The 15456-nt window shown below is 45.8% G+C and overlaps 1 protein-coding gene across 4 annotated transcripts in view; it reads left to right on the top strand.

Moving 5' to 3' along the window:
* Positions 1–15456, top strand: part of NCK2 (NCK adaptor protein 2) — a 156033-nt gene that overhangs the window by 69472 nt on the left and 71105 nt on the right. For all 4 annotated transcript variants that reach the window (XM_023211309.2, XM_023211306.2, XM_023211307.2 and 1 more), the window contains one exon: positions 7258–7430. The gene's annotated coding sequence lies outside the window, so the exon portion shown is untranslated. The remainder of the gene's footprint in view (positions 1–7257; positions 7431–15456) is intronic.

Here is a 15456-nt window from a genome sequence, read left to right as displayed (position 1 = left end):
GATTCATTTTAGCCACCTCTTTAAAGACCTTTTCACTGTTGTATTCTGAAGTACTGGGGGTTGAGACTTCAACATACACATTTTTTTGGAGGTGAGGCAAGGACCCAATTTAGCCCAAAGCAGATGAGATGCACTTCATGGTGTAATCAGTACTATATAAGCACTAATTACTTATTCACAGAATAATGAGTACTGTATAAGGTGCTAAGGGAATCTGGAGGAAAGAGCATTTTACTGTCCGTGGAGCCATCCAGGAGGTCTTCCTGGAGGAGGGGCTTTTGAAGATCTTCTTGAGTGAGAGTCAGATCTTACCCATGAGAGTCAGATCTTACCCACTGAGCACTGCTAGAAGGAGTAGTGGAAGGCAGTTCCCAAAACTGAGGGAGAGAAGGCAGGCAGGGAAGGGAGCGCGCTGACTGTGTTAGTAGTCGCTATGATGACAGGACGGGCCTGAAAGGAGAGTGGATGCTGAGGACTTGCTCAGTGACGGGACTGGAGCTGAGAGGGAGGGAGAAAGAGCACACATGTCCACACTCTTTATTCCTGGGCCTCAGTTTAGCAGGGATGCAGTGATAGAAATGGGGAAATAAGTGTGAAATCTTATCTAAAGCTGTGCTTAATTACCAAAGTAAAACATATTATAAAAGTTCAAATGTGATAGAAATTAACCCTTCTCACCCCCAATTCTACTCCCTGAATGTATTAACAATAGTTGTGTCTCACCTTCTGGCCCGCTTCTCAAGAGGCCATTTGAAAAAAACAAAATGTGTGTGTGTGTGTGTGTGTGTGTGTGAGAGAGAGAGAGAGAGAGCGCGCGAGTGCACGAGCAAGATGCAGGCAAGCTGATAGGAGGGAAAGGGAGAAAGGATTTGCTTCCCTGACCCCTCACTCCTCCCTCCCTCTTTCCTTCCTTCATAAAAAGGGGGGTTTGCACAGTTTTTATTCAGTAGTGCATTTTAGTGTTTACAGTTTATTTTTGTCAGCATGCTTTTTACTGGTGTTGTCACTACCTAGACAATGGCTGAATCCTGTGCATGCTTAATAAAATGCTGGTGAACCTGTTAAAAAGGCGATATGTAATTCAGTTGTCTAGTTATGGCACTGAGATGTATACTAAGGTTTTTATGCTGATTACAAAGACAACTCGCAGTTTGGACTGTAGGAAAACTTAGAGAAACACCTGGGCAGACCTTTTAGAGAATGGAGTACTGCTGGATTTAAGAGGCTAGCATTAAATATATCAACAAAACCCTTTACAAACCTTGTCACAAATTTACAAAATTTGTCACTAATCAAATTCCTATATGTTAGAATTTTTAGGCAGCAGACTGTAAAACTCAAATTTATATTAAGATTTGCATTATGGGCCGGGCGCAAGGGCTCACGCCTGTAATCGCAGCACTTTGGGAGGCCGAGGTGGGCGGATCATGAGGTCAAGAGCTTGAGACCATCCTGGTCAACATGGTGGAACCCTGTCTCTACTGAAAATAGAAAAAGTTAGCTGGGCGTGGTGGGGCACGCCTGTAGTCCCGTCTACTCGGGAGGCTGAGGTAGGAGAATCGCTTGAACCCGGGAGGCAGAGGTCGCAGTGAGCCGAGACTGCACCACTGCACTCTGACCTGGTAACAGAGTGAGACTCCGTCTCAAAGAAAAAAAAAAAAAAGATTTGCATTATGGCTTTCTTCTGTTAGTAAGCTTTGATACATTTTTGGCACCACATCATCAATTTTTGATAATGTCCATTCCCATATGTTCCAAAGATACAGGATTGGAGTTGAGTGTCGGGGGTGGTGGATGAGGGAACAGAGAGGCATTTGGTGGCCGAGTCAGGCCTACAGCCCTGTCATCCTGACCCATGGCCTTGTTGCTTCCTTTTCTGGCTTGTATTTTGCTTCTCATTATATATGGATGATGTAGGGTAAACACACCTGACAGCAATAACTTAAGCAGACCCTTAGAATGACCTCGTGTGGCAGATGCACCTGAATGTGTGTTCCCAGCTAGGGAATCCAGAAGTTGCCAGCCTGGAGATTCAGTCCTTATCTTTAAGGAACATCTGAGTCCTGCAGCTTGTCTCCTGGAACAGGTGTGATTGAGGCCCTGAGTTTTGGGTTGCAGGAAGCATGCCAGGTGGAGGTCCTTGGTCAGGGAGGGTGTTAAGTGAACATGCTACATGAATTGCATGATGATTGCAGGCAGGTGCAGGTCTTCTGTCCAGCCCGCTGCCACCAGACTCTCTCCCTTCTGTGTAAGCCCCTAATAAAACCCTGGCTGGCTCTGGGTCTCTTCAGTCTCTTGAACCTGGGACTCTTCAGCCTCTTGAACCCCCATTAAAGTTAATAGGGGTTCGGCACATCGACTGACCTACCGCTTGCTGTTTCCTTCTTTTTTCAGCTCTGGAGTATTTGAAGGCAGAAATCATTATTCCAGAACCTAGAACTGACAGACCCTAAACTCTGATCAGTCACCTTTGTCCTGCAAACACCCGCCTTGGCCACTCTTTGACTTTCTAGAGAATTAGAAATTAGTTCTGTTTTTTTTTTTCCCCTCGTGTTTTCATGAACCAGCTTCTAATTAACCTCCTAACCAGCATTAATATATGGAATTGATATAATTTCAGCCCAGTGCAGAAAAACTTGATATTTTTACTTTTCAGGACAGCTTTATCTTGAGTGAAAACTCTAATTGCAGTGAGGCTTTTTGAAGCTAGACTTCAGCTGTTCCTGAACCCTGCCTGCGAACCACTGTGCACTGGATGATTAAGAGACAGCTGAGGTCATCTCCTTGGACGCCTTTGAGTTTCGGATTGATAAACACATCTGAGCTGCTCAGTATCAGTCCACATGGGTTGAACTTTAGCCAAACCACTCAAGGAAACTTGTATAGCTTTGTTCAGTATCTGAGACCAGCCTTTTCCCACTTGAATAAGGTTCTCTTCCAAGTGGTTCACAAGGAATGAAATATAGCTAGCTCTGCCAGAATTCCCCCAGACAGCGCTGACCCGTGCTGTGTTGGGCTGGCACTGCCGCCTCTGTACTCTGAACTGGAGATCCGCTTGCAGGCCTCTGCTGGGCCTCCCTGGTCAGGGAGGGAGGAGGAAGGGCAAGACAAGGCATTTGAGAGCTCCAAGGCCTATGCTAATTCTATGCTTTTTGTTTTTTTCTTTTTAAATAAAAGGTAAAGGACACTTGCCTTAGCTCTGGCTACAGACTAGGGATCTGGAGTGGTTCTCTCCATGTGTAACACAGATTAGATTTGGTTATGATACACACCCGAGTCCAAGATCTGCTCATTACTGACCCAGCCAGGTGACACTATTCAACAAGGCTTCCCTCCCCTCCACCCCCCCCGCCCGAGCTAACATCTAAGAGAAGCAGTACCATTGAAAACAAACTTGGTGTGTGTACATTCATGGTCTTGCTTCTTGACATAGCCTGACATGGTTCCTAGCTGATTTGGGAGGTTGGAGCTGGCTACCCAGGTTGGCAGATAGCCCAGACAGATGGCAGTAGCAGATGCGATTCGCAAAATGCGACTGTCAAGGTTCTAGCCCTTTCGTGGTGATCTTTGTCAGAAGAAAGAGCACTCTGGCTTTAAAATCAGACACGTGTGCATTCAAAGTCTGGTTGTGGGACATCTGGTCATTTGGTTCCTGGGCTGAAATGATAAGATGTATCTCCCAGGGTTGCTGTGACGATTCTTGCAGCTGACACTAAGGTGAAGCTACAGCGAGTGTCTCACTGCGATCAGAGCATGTTCTTCTCCCAGCCTGTCACTGTTTTATCAGTTGGAGAGTGGGAGAGCAGGGATTCCCTGAGCCTCCTGAAGGCTGACTTTAGCCTCTTGGTGACTTCAGTTTTCTGGACAAATAGGCCACCTCAGAAACAAGTTGAGTGACAGCACCCGGCAGTATTATGCCCACAAAGCTCACAGCCTTCGACTGTCATCAGAACAAGGCTCATAACTCTCTTCTTAACCCTGAACTGCCCCTCTGGAGTTGCCTTAGGGACCTCATCACTGGACCTCCGTCTCAGATGCTCAGAGTTGGAGGAAACCAGCCCAGGTGCCACAGAAGACACTGCGCCAGCACCACGCTGGTATTGGGGATGCAGAATCGGCCAGGACTGCTTGCAGGGGGCATCTCGCTGCCTGGCCCTGCACCTGGGACAAGTAGTGTGGCTTGGCGGTGCTCAGCACACTCGCCCAACACGCAGCTAAGTGCCACTGAAAACACTGGAAAACCCTGGGTTGTGGCTTTAGTGGGAAAAAAATTTCAAGGCTACAGAGAATTCAGAAAATCCCTTGGATTTTGCAATGGTAAAATTTTGTAGTATTAAGGATCCAAATTAAAATGAAGAGATATGTCCAGTATCAGTGTTAATTGCCTTCTAGCCCTCCCTCCTTTTTTTATTTTTTTATTTTTTATTTTTTTTTGAGACGGAGTCTCGCTCTGTCTCCCGGGCTGGAGTGCAGTGGCCGGATCTCAGCTCACTGCAAGCTCCGCCTCCCGGGTTCCCGCCATTCTCCTGCCTCAGCCTCCCGAGTAGCTGGGACTACAGGCGCCCGCCACCTCGCCCGGCTAGTTTTTTGTATTTTTTAATAGAGACGGGGTTTCACCGTGTTAGCCAGGATGGTCTCGATCTCCTGACCTCGTGATCCACCTGTCTCGGCCTCCCAAAGTGCTGGGATTACAGGCTTGAGCCACCGCGTCTGGCTCCTTTTTTTATTTCTAAAGGGAGATGCATGTAGTGCTAGTGAAGTACTTTTAGAGAAAAACCCACACCCGTTCTGTATATTCCTGTCTTCTTGAAGCTGGCTGTAGAAAATCCTTGAATGAATCCTTTGGTGAGGGCCTCCTACAGTCTAAGTGACCTTATAAGTGTTTATCTTTCAGGCTGATACTGTTTTTTGCACAAAAGTGTACACTTTCCTGATGGATTTTGATAACCGATTATAATTAAGACCTGCTTTGAAATGCTCTTCCTCAACACAGGTTTTGAGTAAGCTCAGAACCCCATGTTAAACTTGGGCAGTCTTCATTTAAACCCAAAGAGACAGAGGTCGATCACCGTGGTTTTTTTCCTACTTAGGGTGTACATTGAACACATTGACAGTTTGTCAGTGGAATGCTTTTCTCAAGGAAAACATCTCATGCAAACTTCACTTTTTTACACTTGAATCCCAGCTGGCCACTGGCACCTTTCAGTGCATTTTCAATAGCCTCACTTTTGTTGGAGCGGCTGCATCCGTTCAAGCCCTGCTCCATTCTCTCTGGCTTTTCCTTTACTGATTGTGCTTGGAGAGGCCGTGCTCTGACTTGTCCACTGTGCCTAGTATCAGAGGACTCAGGTTCTAAATCCAGCTCATTGTTCTTTTGCGGGGGCTGGCAGAGAAGCTGCTCAGGCTTTTGCTTTGCTGTTGGCATAAGGAGTGTCTCCTCCGTTCGCATGCAGAAGAGATTAGAGATGTGCAAAGCCCACTCATCCGGATTCCAAGGCCTGAGGTCCAAGGCCTGAGTGATTCCTCACTCTGCAGTCAGTTGGGAAAAACCTTTGGTGTCCCTGAGAAAGTTAACTCCTCTGTAAATGTGAGCATTAGAATCCATCCTGGAAGTGTATCAGAAGGATTAAATCATATTACTCATGAGACACAGGGCACACAGTGGGAGGCCTGTGTTTAGACAACCCCAACCACCGCATAAACAATTCCTTGCCGTTTGCCTGCGGAAGGCGGACTCTGGGCAAATTCACTTTCCAGTTAAAATCTTAACAATATAGCTTACGTTTATAAGAGCCCCTGAAAATGACACATACAGAGGCGGTGTTAGGGGCATGGTGCCCAGCACATTGCCCTGTGCTGATGGCTTTCTTCAATGGTGTCAGCATGAGACACAAGAACTCTTGGTCAAGAACTGAGTTCAGATTCCAGTACTTCCATTTTGGGAGGACCTGTCATTTTATGATATGATAAGCACCTAACAGGAAGAAGGGCAATCTGCCTCGTATACATCTGACATCTTGCCCAAAGATGTATTCCCATTGTGTTTGGCCACCACCTGTTCCTTGCCTTAAATTATATCTATATTAAAATGATGCGGCCTTTAAAATAATGCTAGAGAATGGATAAAAAGGAATTAATTTTTAAATCAAAATTTATGAACTTGCCTTATAACATTTTTATGATAGCCCTATTTGAATTATCTTCTTCGACTAAAATAGAATTCGATTTTTCTATGGGGTATGAACATTTTGGGTCATAATCATGCTAGGGATGAATTAATAGATCTTCTCTGAGTGAACTGTCAAGACAGATCCCCACTGGGTTTGAAATGTAATTAAAAATGTCACTGAATTCGCTTGAAGTCCACAGAGTGCTCCAGGGTCCCCTCGAAAACGTTAGTCAAAGACTGAAAATATTTACCAAGTGCAGTGAACATAATGCAGCATCCAGTTCTCCACAACCAGGGGAGAGCTGGTCACCTTTGTCAGGCGCCTCTCATGTGAACTTCCTTCTTGTTTTGGAGTGTTCGTCTCAGACATGTTGAAAGCAGGGGTGCTTTTTAACCCAAGGCTATGGGTCCAGTTGGTGACCTCTTAATAAATGGCTGGTGCAACTGACCTCCAAGAGAGGAGCGAGTCTCTAAATCATATCCATGCCCTTTGTAACCCTTCTCCCTCATTAGACTCCCAGACTGGCCACCTTTCTAATTGGCAGCCACCCTTTTATTTCTGGGAGGCTTTTAAAGGTGGGGGTCATTGGGAGGAGGAAGTCTGGAAGGGACTGGGAGCTCCGGTCACTTGATTATGGGCTGGCTGTCCCCCACACCCCATCACCTCCTTCCACCTGCTGTTCACCGGGTGTGTGGTTGGCCTTCCCCAGCCGAATGTTGGAGCTTGCCCAGGGAATGAAAGGTGGGAAGGGGGAGGAGTATGTGTTGATGGAGGTCTTTAGGCACAGAGCGGCTTTATTCTGGGATATATTTAAAACATTGGTTTCAAAATACATAAAATTAGACAAGGGTAGTGGCACATGCGTGTAGTCTCAGCTAATGGGGAGGCTAAGGCAGGAGGATCACTTGAGCCCAGGAGGCAGAAGTCACATTGAGGCAAGATCATACCACCACACTCTAGCCTGGGTGACAGAGGAGACCCTGTCTCAAAAAAAAAAAAAAAAAAAAAGAATAACCAGTTATTTTTAAAAGCGGTTACTTAAAATCAAAGAAGTAAGCAGACCTCATATACGCTTCTTTCTTTTTAGATTTCATGTGTTCCTTGTATACAAGCGACGTCCCAAATTATAATTCTCTGCTGAGATTTGAGAATTTGGAGAATCCCTGCAGCTTTGTAACTTCAGAGGTGTGATTAGCTGAAAACGTCATCACTTTGAAGAGTTCTGCGTTTTGCCAGTCACCTCTCAACTGTGTGCCAAAGGTAAGTCTGCAGTTTTCTGCTTAAAACAGAAATTGCAGCTTTTTGCCTCAAATGCTCGATTTGGACAGTAAGTTTAGTAAAATAGCAGTCAGTGTAGCCTTGATTTGTTGAATCATATTAAATTTAGGCTTTCAGTGAGGGACCTGGTTCAAAAATTAGATTATCTCTGTTCCTGCTTTAGTGTGTGATGGTTCTGAGTATGTAGCCTGGAAGCGGGATGGTAGACACCTCCAACCTGTAAGATGGTACAGGTACCTCCACACTCAGATACATACTGACTCTTGAATCGATAACGAATCCTGGTCCCATGTATTCTCTCTTATACAGGGAGTATAAGGATAAATAACCACTTTTCTGGTGCTTTCAGTCTAGGAAAGGTTGGATTCCAGCTTTGATGCTGAGAAGATAAATCTATGTCAAAGGATAGCTGGGCATGGTGGCATACACATGTAGTCTCAGCTATTCGGGAGGCTGAGGCAGGAGAATTACTTGAATCTGGGAGGCGGAGGTTGCAGTCAGCCAAGATTGCACCACCGCACTCCAGCCTGGGCGACACGGCCAAGACTCGGTCTCGGAAAAAAAAAAAAAAAGAAGAAGCCTACATCAAATGAGATGCAGACAGATGAAGGATTCTTGGGAAGGTTTTACCTGTTCATATGAAAAACCTTCTTGTGTATGTTACAATTAAACCATAACTGTGATGCAGCATGTGGGTTCTGGGACCCAGGGGTGCTATCACCACAGGCACCAGACAAAAACATGTCACCGTGTAACAAAAATTTTTCTTAGCCCTAACAGCTTGAGACATTTAACTTAAAATATGAATTGCTGTGTTTGGTGGTCCAGTTAATCCAGTGTTCTGTTTCTGGTTGGGCAGGAAGAAGTGCTTTATGAGAAGATAAATTTTCACCTCCAGAGTTTTGTCTCAGAATGAACTGTAAGAATAACACTAGCTTTCCTTAGAAACTTGAATTTGCTTCTATTATTTGCAGATTGTTTTAAAGTAATCCTGAAACTATGATATTGGACTATGGAATCTCTTGGTGTGGTGGTTTCTGAAAATTATCTAGAAAGTTAGAATTTCCTCTTACGTCGTCTGCTACTACTACAAACACATGTTGTGAATATGTTCTTTCTCTTCGACCACCTTAAAAGAAAAATCTCTTGGAACCTTTTTGATTTCAGTTATGCCCCTTTGATGTTTGGTATTTAGAACAGCATAAGATTAATATGCAAGAAGGATAGGATTAAGTGTCTTAGTGTTCTTGTCTTGTTATGCTTTATGTTATCTTTTGGAGAAAATGCCACGTTGTTCCGTTGATTTAGGGTGTTGTGTGTTGTGAGTTCCAGAGCTAGCTCCTGGTCGGCAGTCGGGAGTTGGCACTCACACTGCATACCTGACTTCACCCCAGCCATTGTTGGGTCTTTTAGCTTTGGATCCCCTCATGCATTCATGGGGCATTCCCAGGTCTCTCCTCCAGACCTTATGCAAGACAAACACCATAGGGGTGTTCCCCTTCCAAACCTAGGAGATTTTATCTTGCATAAGAAAACTTCTGAAACGCATGGTAACTCCGTTTTCTTTAAAAAACAACAACAAAAAAGTCATTGAATTAGAACTTTTTTAAAACAGTCATTTGCAAATGCAGTCATGTATCAATCCACTTGTCAGATTTCAAGGGAATGGAGTGTAAGCTGGAAATGACAGATCTTCTGATCGGATCATCAGAACTCATTAATAATTTATTAGCATCAGAATCTGACACTACTTCTTTAGAAAGGTCTTGATCATGAGTGACATTAGCAGACCTGAAGTTGTTGTTGGTGCTGGTTCAGAAGCTGGTGAGGCAGGGGAATACGGCATGCTCACCCAGCAGCTTGGTCTGCAGGAGCTCCCAGCACACGAGTGCCACGTAGACAAGACAGTCAGTGGAGACCATGAGAGCCGGCTGGCTTGCAAAAATATCTACCCATGTAATTTTAAAGGATGACTTTTATTTCATAAGTTATAAGGTCTACACAAAACCTTGGTTCACCTATTAAAATTTACTTTTGTGGTTTAGAAAAATGTTAATTTGGAAAATCATGAGATGTAGCCATTCATGTAATCAACATCTATTGTGAACACCCCACCTGTATTCTGGGCTATTTTTCTTGCAGTGACTGTTTTAAGCGGTTAAAAAAAAAAAATAGATAAAATATAGTCCCAGCAACCTTTTCCCATGCCCTTTTGGGATGGGACCCTGACAGCTGGGGACTGTGCTAACTGCTGAAGTGGAGGTTCTTACAGTCAGTCCCTGGTACCTGAGGCAGGGACCAACTGACCCTTTTGGGGAGAGTATGGAAAAGCCAGGGGATGCTGTGTTGGGAACAAGTTTTAAAGAATGAGGGGACATGCGTACAGAGATATAATGTGTTTCCTTGGAACAGAGCAGGCTGATTGGACCAGCTGGGCCATGGTTCTCGGAGACTGCAGGTCATTTCGACAATACTGAGTTGGGGACCAGGCATTTGCCATTTGGCCGGTGGTCTTTGAAGTGCTAACAGGGAAAGCAACAGCTCAGTCAGCCATACCCTTTGGCATGTCAGAAAGAAATGAAATGCTGGCCTGGTAGAACAGTGAGCAGGATGTCAGCCTTGGATGCATTTCCCAGTTATTGGGCACTCAAGGTTTGCATGCCTGGGGCTGGGCCGAGAGCAGCTTGAGGAGGATGGGGGTGTCTGAGGGCCTGAGTAACGTCTCAGCCCATTTCCACGTGGTACATTTCCCTACCCTGTTTTCTGGTCTCCCCAGTGAAGTTAAGGAACAAAGTCTTGGGACCCTCCGGCTCTGATTCTGCCTTCTCTGGGGAGTGGAGACCATAGGAAGAGCCTGAAGGCCACCACAGTTGTCATTTTGGCAGATGCATAATCTGCACTTAATTCTTTCCATGTGTACTTGAAAAGTGACTGTAATTGACTGTTGGAGGCTGGCCGTTCATTACTAGGGACAGAGGATGCAAAGGGCCTCGTCTGCTGTGCTGCACATTCGTTTGACTTTTGAAAAGCTTTTGGAGGCTTTTTCACGACAGACATGTCCTACTGGACAGAAGGATGGTGTAGTGGGGGTAGGAAGGACAGTGGCTTAGGTGACACAACTCAAGTTTGAGTAAAGTAAACAGGACTGGATTTCACAAACCGAGTCAGGTGGTGATATGCATGTCCAGCGTGTAAATGTCCGCAGTGAGCCCACACACATCGTTTTCCGTTCTGTGATAGAAGCAGCAGCGGCTGTGTTTAACTGAGCAGTGAGCACGAGAAGATGAAACGTTGAGCCTGTCACTCTTACATTCATAAAAACGCCATCCAGTAATATTTCTTAACTACTAAAGTTTACTACTTATCTTCATATTAGCCTCAATTTATTTCAGAACAATTTTTCCTAGGCTGTGTACACTTGGAAAAGTCATCTAGAATTTACTACTCACTTTTGTCATATCCTGGCGTTTTGGTATTTTGGAGATTGCTGGTAGCTGACTTGGCCCCCAATAGGTTATTTAGAAATATTTTTTACGTGCAAAGCCCGGTGTTCAGTCGTTAAGATTTTAGGGCTGAAGCTTCTGTTGAGCGTGTGGCTCTGGAGATCTCTGATACCTGGAAGTAACTTGTGGAGTTTTTGTCCAAACAGAGGGGCCCGTCTCAGCCGCTTCCTGCTGCACACTGGGCCCCTGGGTGATCTGGGGGAACAGTCTCTGCAGCTTGAACTGATTGTTTCTTCTTTATAGTGTACTGAATATAAAGAGATGGCCACAGCCTTTAATGCTGTGGTTAAATCTGTGGTAATTGGTTAAATAATTAACCAGTAAGTATTGACAGCTGCTAGAAAAAAAAAATATTGCCACATTGATTCCACAGTGCCCCTGGCGGTGCAGTCAGTGGAAGCAGCTGTAATCTATGGGGTCATCGTTGGCAGGTGCCCGGCACAGGGCTTGTCACCGCTTGTGTATTACCTCTGGTCGCAAATGCAGATGTTATTGTCCCCATTTAATAGATGAGGACACAGAGCCTCAGGAGAGGTTAAGGAGACTGTGACACAGCTGTGCATGCTCAACTCTGTGACTCTGGACAGTCCCCTTAACCTCTCCTGCGGCTTTGTGTCCCCATCTATTAATGGCAGCCCAGGAAGCAGAAGGTCTGTTGCTTACCAGCCCACGTTCCTTCTGCTTCCCGGGCTGCCGTCTCTGACATATGATGGTGGTGACATGGTAACCACCCATTCTCCAAGTGCTTATCTTAAACTGAGATGTGAGGCTCTGGGAGATTAAATGACTTGGCCAAAGCCCAGGGCTCCTAGGTGGCAAAGCAGGCTGGGAGCTCCCATTTCCTGACCCAAAAAAGCCTTTCTTTCTTACTATACCAGGAATTTCGTGAGATTGATTTTTTTTCCTCCCCTAGAAAAATCTCCTGCATCTAAGTACAGTTTGGAGAGTCTCTTTGGAAACGGAAGGGTATGTGAAGGAAGACTTTGGGAAGTTTGAGAGGGGACGGAGCTGGAAACCTGAAATCCCCGAGGGCCTCTGCTGCCCCAGGGTCAGCTTAGCAACTCCTGTGACTTCCAGCTCCGCATGTGTGGGCCCAGGATGGTGCTCAGAGTCGCCTGTATTGGGGATCCCCAGCTTAGCATGAGTTAAGAGAAGTTGTCTGTACAGGCCAGGGGACTTGGTATTTAACAGCCACTTCTGTGTGCGCTGAGGCCATCTCTGTGGTCCCTGACTCTTCCCACAGCACCCCTGTTCGGGGCGAAACATCATAACATTGTGATTTAACGTTCTTGCGTGGTCAATGACGTAATGCCTTTCTCTTAGTTGTGGTGGTGATCAAGGTTATGCCAAGCATTTTTTCTTTTCTGTCATAGCTGATATACCCTAGCAGTGTGGTTTCCTAGAAAGCTGAAGAAACAAAAACAGGAGCCAATTCCTGTACCCCTCAACCTTTTCCCTAGATAGAAACTGAACACATAACGTTCTAGTCATTTTTCAATGATTCTCTGAATTGTACCTTAGAATTTAGAAAGGAATTTTCATGAATTCTCTTTAATGCCAGGTCAGATGGATATTCCTCCCCTGAACTGTAGGGAAGAAAATGAACCCAGAGAAATTCTTTTCCTTGCCTAGTACGGCCCAGCGTTGGATGGTGACCTGTGACTCACACCTGAATGTTGGATTCCAGATACTCTGTCCTTGTCTTAAAGGGTCCCTGGGCCAGCCGTGTGGCAGATGTGTATGTAAGAGAACGGCATTAAATAAACAGGCCAGACGGAGCTTGAAATGAGAGCATTGCTGCAGTTGAGGTTCTCAAACTGGGAAAAGCAGAGAGAAATTTTTCTCAACTTCCTCCAGAAAAACAGAAAGTCCTCTCACTCTGTGTGTGTGTGTGTGTCATGATGGAGGGGGTGTTGTAGGGCTTTTAGTAAACTGGACCTGAACAGGTAATTACAAACAAACTCCAGTAGGAGAATACTTTCTGGGATTACCACTGGGATGTACAGAACTGAAGGGAACACGTGAAGCAGAAGAAGTGTCATTCGGGTTGGGTGTGTCTGGTGGAGGGTGTGGGAGGGGAATGTGTCCCAGTGACCTTGCGCTCCCCGTTCCCGGGCTGCGGGTGCCTCACTGGACACACCAAAAGTATTTTGAGTTTTAGATTTCTGCCTATCAGAATCAATTTTCCGGTTGACTTTTATTATAACTAAAGTTGAAATGATTTCTTTAGAAATGGTCCTGGCTCCAGGATGGCGAAACGGTTTTAAAACATTCTGAATAAATCAGATCATAAGAGGTCACAGTTTAGGGGGAATGAATTTTGGTACCATGTTAACAAGCAGTATATTAACAAGATGCCAATGGAATTAGTTTTGGATGGAAATGAATAACCCTCAGTGCTTGTTGAGGCAGAAGGTACCAGGGCCCTCCTGCCAGGTCTGTGGCCATGGAGGCAGGCCTTGTATCTCCCTGGAAAGTAAAATATGCCTTCTCAGCTTCTCAAAGTCACACCTGACCAGCAGTCACACTGACAAGTTAATTGGTGAGATTTGAGCTTGATTGCTGCCTGCAAGAAGTAAGGATGATCCTAACTATGAATGTGCTCTGACTATTTCGTGATCAAACGCCTTGTTCGGTGACCTTCCTGTGTGAAGGTCTACCCAGGTCACAGTGTGAACAAGCCATGGTCCGGAGCAGTCCCTGGCCGGCATGAACTCCAAGTCAGGAGCCTGCAGTGGTGTAGTCCCTCTTGAGTGTCCTCAGGTAGCCTGTCTCTTACAGGGATGTGGCCAGGAACAGGGAGAGACTCTAGAGTTGACAGTTTTAGTAGTTTTTCTAAGTTGCTTGTCTCTTTTGCCAACATTCCATTTTGGGTTTTGCTTGTGATTGTTCTCATCTTATTTCATATGTGTGAGGGCCCCCTCCCTTTGTTGACCACATAGCAGAATGCCCAGTCCATGCATGTCACGTTTCCCTAGAATACTGCTTTCCACTTGGGCCCCCGACGGCGCTCACAGGGAACGAGTGGGAAACACAACAGATCTGACAGCCCACTCACTTCTCAGTCAGACTTGTTTTATTTAGAGCCTTCCAGAATATGCCACTTATGATCCTACCCAGAGGTTATGTTGGAGATTTTGTTGTGTTCACAAAGACCAAGGTCAGAAGTACTTGGGAAAGACGGGGATTCCAGGAGCCAGAGACAGGACCTGGAGCCTGTCTGGAGCCTGGGTCTGGTGCAGGCCTCTCTTGTGGGAGAAGCTAAATGCAACCGTATCTTCCCAACCTGAGAGCTCATTGAGTAACGTTTTTGTAATACATTGGTCATTTTCCCAGCGGTTAAGTACCACGTCTCCACGGTGTGTGCTTGGAACAGAGGTCCCTGGAGGAATCGTTGGGGTGTGCTCAGTGTGGGTGTTGTGCTTTCATCGCTGGGTGTTAACTTCGGGTCTTGGTTCCTTTGGCAGTGACATGTAGGGAGAGGGTAGATGAAGTTGCGTCCGTGAACTTGGAATTCTAAGGCCAGTCCTGCACAGGCAGGACAGTAACACAGACCTGGTTGCCATGCCCCACATAATTTAGTGGGAAAACATGCTGAGAGTTTGTGGGACACCAGTGTCCCCCTCTCCACCACTACAGTAAGATCAGGAGCCCATCTCCCACCTGGGTCTCAATTCCAGGAAAGAGCGACAGGGATTCCCCCAAGCTGCAGGCAGGTGATGCTGCCCATATTTGCTGGCTGAGTGGGGCCAGGTATGGAGGGAGATGAGTGGGCACTGGATGAGGTGCTTGGGGATGGCGTGGAGATAGACATGGCATAGCTCCTGCCTCCTCCTCTTCCTCCAGGCTTTGGAGCTCTGTGAATCCATGCCTACCAGCTGTAATGTAATGGGGATCACCTGGGATGCTCGGGGGTGACCTAGGATGCTCAGGGTCCACTCCCCACTAATCTGGAGTGGGCAGACAGTACCTGGGCATCTGTGCTGTTACGCTGATCTTCCCTAAAGGGGCCTTCTACTCTAAAGGCTTTCATTTGCGAGTTTTCATGTATTCACACCTGAGATAATTCATCGCAATTTTAAAAGTCCCATTCCATTACTAGTGTTTATCGGTAGTTCTGATCTTTGGTCCTTACAGCGAGCTGACCCTCTGTGGAGACTTGTCTTATGCACAGAAATTTAACAAAATATAATGGAGAAATAGGAAGCAGTTCTGGGCACTGTAGCGCTTTAGAACATACCAGATATAGGAGCTCTAATAATTTCTCCCCACACCTTGTGTTTTCCACTTTGGAGATTCTGGCTTGGGGGATGATGGGTTCCTGATAAAGGGTCAGCAGAGAAATCACATAGCAGTGTCCATATTATCACATAGTAGAGAATAATTTCTCTTGTTTTAGAGACTTTTTACGGAGCCCTTATTTTTGCCCAGCAGAGCCATTATCTGGGTCACCAGCAAGGCACAGAGGGATGGAAAATGTTTGTAACTTTACAGAAGGCAGTAAA

This window comes from Piliocolobus tephrosceles, chromosome 15 (assembly GCF_002776525.5).
Source record: "Piliocolobus tephrosceles isolate RC106 chromosome 15, ASM277652v3, whole genome shotgun sequence".
Lineage (NCBI taxonomy): Eukaryota > Metazoa > Chordata > Mammalia > Primates > Cercopithecidae > Piliocolobus > Piliocolobus tephrosceles.
Note: the sequence above shows the minus strand (reverse complement) of the source record. Positions and strands in the feature narration are given on the sequence as shown.